The 5,486-nt window shown below is 42.4% G+C and overlaps 1 pseudogene; it reads left to right on the forward strand.

The window, feature by feature from the left end:
* The first annotated feature begins 3,706 nt into the window (after positions 1 to 3,706).
* On the forward strand, positions 3,707 to 4,235 carry LOC132369855 (ferritin light chain-like; annotated as a pseudogene).
* Positions 4,236 to 5,486: the final 1,251 nt, after the last annotated feature.

Consider the following 5,486-nt stretch of genomic DNA (forward strand, 5'->3'; position numbering starts at 1 on the left):
TCTGTCCCAGAACACAGTCTGAGTTTCTTAAAAGCATCAATCAGGCAAAACGTCAACAGAATTGAGACAGCAACACAACTACAAGGCTGGTAGTGACAGGTGTGATTTCATGAAAAGAGTCAAAGATCTAGTTCCAGACCCAACTCTGCCTCTTAGAAACAGTACAACCTTGGGTAGATTCCTTTAGCCTTCTAAAACTCAATTTCCCCATCTTTAAATTTATTTATTTTTATTTATTTATGGCTGTGTTGGGTCTTCGTTTCTGTGCCAGGGCTTTCTCTCGTTGTGGCAAGCGGGGGCCACTCTTCATCGCGGTGCGCGGGCCTCTCACCATCGCGGCCTCTCTTGTTGCGGAGCACAGGCTCCAGACGCGCAGGCTCAGTAATCGTGGCTCACGGGCCCAGTTGCTCCGCGGCATGTGGGATCTTCCCAGACCAGGGCTCGAACCCGTGTTCCCTGCATTAGCAGGCAGATTCTCAACCACTGCGCCACCAGGGAAGCCCCCCCATCTTTAAAACAGGAGAAATAATTGCCTGCATGACAGGCTGTGAGGCTTAAACAAGATGACTGTTGAGAAAATGCACAGCCCAGAGGCTGGCATATAGTAGGGGCTTAAATCTTTTTTTTAAATTGAAAGTGTATGGCAAATAATTTTCTTCCCTCTAAAATTGATCTGGGGTAATCTATTCCTTCCCTTATTCATATACAAATAAGGAAGGAATTGAGAATATCATGGGTTCTAACATAGCCAATCTTTGTTCTAATGCTGCCACCTGCTGCTGGACAGCCAACATCCCCTGCTACTATTTCAAGGGGGTGCCCTGAAATACATGGGGGAGTCTACAGGGTGCAACTAGACAAATCCCTCCCCAGCACACTTCCCTTCATCTCTATCCTTCAGATCTGGACCAAGGTCACACCTGACTTATCTGACCCTGGGGTTACAGCCAAATTTCCTTGGCAGGAGGGACTTTGCAGACAGAGGATGACATTTTCCTAATAGATCACATTTTCCAAACTGGGAACATGAGGACAGCCCTGGGCTGAGCCGCACTGAAGTCAAAAACTAGTATGCATAGCATGGGGAGATCACCTCGGTGCTTTGTGACCACCTAGAGGGGTGGGATAGGGAGGGTGGGAGGGAGGCTCAAGAGGGAGGGGATAGGGGGATATATGTATACATACAGCTGATTCACTTTGTTATAAAGCAGAAACTAACACAACATTGTAAAGCAATTATACTCCAATGAAGATGTTAAAAAAAAAAAGTAGTATGCAGCCTGCAGACGTGTTTCACTGAAACTACATAATGTTGGCCCATTATACGTTTCATAATATTCAAATTATCCACCAATGCTTAAATATCAGATTTCACCTGAAAATGTGAACTTTCAGATTGTTAAAAAAATCTAAGGATATGGCAACACGGGACCCACAGTTAGCGGGAGCTGAGTAGCAAACATCCCTTTAGCCTGGAGCGTTACCTCCGGGTCCCACTGCATCTCCTGCTTGGCCTGCCTCACTTAGTAAGGGTACCTTGCTGACTCCTGGCCCGCCTCTGCACGAACTGTCGTCTCCCTAATCTCAACCACAAACCCTGTAGAGAGTAGGGTGGCTAAATAGAGTAGGATTGATTTACACTTTCAAGTAATAATAATTAGTAATTACCAAGCATTTAGTCTACATCAGGCACAAAGAAAAGCATTTTGACCCTAACTTTCGACCTCAAAGATATTTTCATCCCATTGTGCACTTAGGTCTGACATCCTTGCTCTATGTATTTGCTTTGTGCTCTGGGCCAAGAAATGTAAAGTCACTAACACATCCAATTCATAATAAATATTACTTGCAGAAATAATCTATCCAAAACAAAAATTGCAATGGCAAAAGCTTCAAACAAGAAAATCTATTATTGATTTTTTTCTTTTTTATTTTTTTATTATTGATTTTTAAATGACTAAAAGAATCACATCTTTTAGGTATTACTGAAAACAGTAAAATTTGAACTCAAAACTTTGATCTGATAATTTGATCCAGGGGAATCATGCTTATGAAAAGTAATGGCCTTGGGAATTCCCTGGCAGTCCAGTGGTTAAGACTCAGAGCTTGGACTTCCCTGGTGGCCCAGTGGTTAAGAACCCACCTGCCAATGCAGAGGACACAGGTTCGAGCCCTGGTCCGGGAAGATCCCACATGCTGCAGAGCAACTAAGCCCATGCGCCACAACTACTGAGGCTGCACTCTAAAGCCTGTGAGTCACAACTACTGAGTCTGCATGCCACAACTACTGAAGCCTGTATGCCTAGAGCCCGTGCTCTGCAACAAGGGAAGCCCCTACAATGAGAAGCCAGTGCACCACAATGAAAAGCAGCCCCCGCTCACCACAATTAGAGAAAGCCCAGGCGCAGCAACAAAGACCCAAAGCAGACATAAATAAATAAATAAATAAATTTAGAAAAAAAAAAGACTCAGCACTTTCACTGCTGGGGGCCCTGGTTCCATCCCTGGTGGGGGAACTAAGATCCCACAAGCCCTGCAGTGCAGCCAAAAAAAAAGAAAAACAAACAAACAAACAAAAAGTTATGGCCAAAAAGAAAACTCACAGTAGCAAAAGTTATAACCAGTCAAGCTAGGTAGGAAAAAAATTGCTAATTAGTTGAGTCTTTGTCAAAAAATATATATGAAAAAAAATTGACCTTCATACAAATAATTTCAGTAAAATAAACATTTTAATTGGAAAAAGAAGTAAATATATTGCACAGAAAATTGTTGATGACATTATATTTGGTTTACTAACTTCCCCTCTCTATGCAATACCACAGAAAACTCATGTCAGTAACCTAGCATGAATCTGTCCATGTATTTCTCCATATTTATATAATTTCACACCTTCATATTCAGAGTGGGGGAAGCTTTTCATTGTTTCTCTTATGAAAATTGAATCATATTATCTTTTTTTGACTTTTTTTAATCGTTATTATTTATTTTTTGGCTGCATGGGGTCTTTTTTTTTTTTTAAGATTTTTAGAAATTTCATGTAATGTCTGAAACATTTATATTAACATATTTCCATACAAATAACCCAAAGAAAGTTTAGTATTAGTTGGTTTTTCTTGTTTGTTTGTTTATACTGCAGGTTCTTATTAGTCATCAGTTTCATACACATCAGTGTATACATGTCAATCCCAATCGCCCAATTCAGCACACCACCATCCCCGCCCCATCGCGGTTTTCCCCCCTTGGTGCATGGGGGTCTTTGTTGTGGCACGCGGGATCTTTCGCTGCGGCACGCGGGCTCCAGAGCACGCGGGCTCAGTAGTTGCACCCGAGGCATGTGGGATCTTAGTTCTCCGACCAGGGACCAAACCAGCGTCCCCTGCATTGCAAGGCGGATTCTTAACCACTGGACCTCCATGGAAGTTTTCTCATAAAAATTGAATCATATTATCTACATATCCTGGCACCCTGTTTTTCTCACTTAACAATATCTTAGTCTTGCAGTGCACTCGGCAGTGCCCCCGGCTCTGTCTCTTGCTTCCACGGTGTTTGGCCAGAACAGACCCAGCAACGCCCCTTCCTCCAGCCTCCAACCACCCTCCAACCTTTTTTCCAGTCGCAACCTCGGGAACCAGCCACTCAGCTATCCTCGGCCTCCGGGACCAGCTAACGCCATTTTCTGAGCTTCGCTCCTTATTACCCGTTAACTATGAGCTCCCAAATTCGTCAGAATTTTTCCCCTGGGGTGGAGGCCGCTATCCATCGCCTGGCCAACGTGCCCCTGCGGGCCTTCTACACTTACCTCTCTCTGGGCTTCTATTTTGACCGCGACAATGTGGCTCTGGAGAGCATGGGCCACTTTTTCCATGGATTGACACAGGAGAAGCACGAGGGCGCCGAGCGTCTCTTGAATATGCAAAACCAGTGCGGCTGCCACGCCCTTTTCCAGGACGGGCAGAAGCCATAGCAAGATGAGTGGGGTAAAACCCAGGACGCTGTGGAAGCCGCCGTTCTCAGGGAGAAGAACCTGAACCTGAACCAGGCCCTTCTGGATCTGCACGCCGTCTGCCCGCGCAGACCCCCACCTCTGTGACTTCCTGGAGAGCCACTTCCTAGATGAGCAGGTAAAAGCCGTCAAGAAGCTGAGCGATCACGTGACCAACCTCCGCAGGCAGGCTGGTCCCCAGGCTGGGCTGGACGAGCATGTCTTTGACAGGCTTACCCTCAGTCATGACTAGGAGCCTTTGGAGCTCAGTGGCCTTTGAGGAGCCCCTCTGGTGTCAGGGCTTCTACCTGAAGCCCCTCTCTGCAGCTTCTCACAGCTTTTTAACCACCCTGGAGCCCTCTCCCAAACCTTGGACCAAATGGGAAAAATAAAGCTTTCTGCAGCCAAGAAGAAAGAGAGAGAGAGAGAACAAAAAAACACAGTATCTTACAGAAATCCTTTCAAATCAGGATGGGTTCATTTGTATAAAAGAAAGTCTTCAAGAGGGAATGCTAGGTTGAAGAAAAGATATATTTTTATTTTTAGAAGAAGTTGCCAGATCTCTTTCCAAAAGGACTGAAATAATTCATATTTCCTTTGGCAAAGTATGCAAGTACCTTTTTCTCTACGTCCCACCACCAGTAGTTGGCACTACTGTTTCTAACAATCAGGTAGAGGTAATGAATAACCTCATTATTACTTTAATTTGCATTTCTCTAACTACTAATGAATTTGAGCATGTTTACTGGCAACTGAATTTTCTGTTCCACAGAATGCCTATTTATATGACTGGGCCATTTTTTATTAGATAGTTCATCTTTTGCTTACCTTGTGTAACAGTTCTTGGTATATTTTCATAACAAATCTTCTACCTGTCACTTGCATTACAATTATTTTTTCCAAATTCGTCATTTGTCTATTGACTTTGCCCATGATATCTTCGCCATACAAGAGTGTGAATTTTTATATAGTTAAATATGATTAAGCTTCTGCTTAAAACGGTCTTTCCTCATCACTAGCAATTCTCATAAAATCCAGGAATGTAGTCTCCCAGAATATCTTGCAAGATATTATAGTTTAATTTTTTTTATATTTAGTTTTTACGTCTATCTTATATTTAGTTTTTACATCTATCTTTAATTATCTATTAAAGATAGATATTAAAACTATTTATTTATTTATTTTACTTATTTTATGTTATTTTATTTTTTATCCAAAATGTGTTTATTGGGATGGTTTCCCATTCATCTTGATTCTGGGGGCTTTTAGTGCTGCTTCATACATAAGATAGGGGTCCAAGTTTTTCTTCCAAATGGATAGCCAGCTTTGCCAGGATCATTCATCATAAAATGTATCCTTTTTCCCACAGAAAACTATCCATTTTCTAATACAGAAGATGCTTATACATTGCAGGATCTATTTCCAGATTATTTATTTTATTCTACTGATCTAGTTACCTATTCCTATGCCAATACAACATTTAATTTATGGTATGTTCTGACAT

This window comes from Balaenoptera ricei, chromosome 8 (genome assembly GCF_028023285.1).
Source record: "Balaenoptera ricei isolate mBalRic1 chromosome 8, mBalRic1.hap2, whole genome shotgun sequence".
Classification (NCBI taxonomy): Eukaryota; Metazoa; Chordata; class Mammalia; order Artiodactyla; family Balaenopteridae; genus Balaenoptera; species Balaenoptera ricei.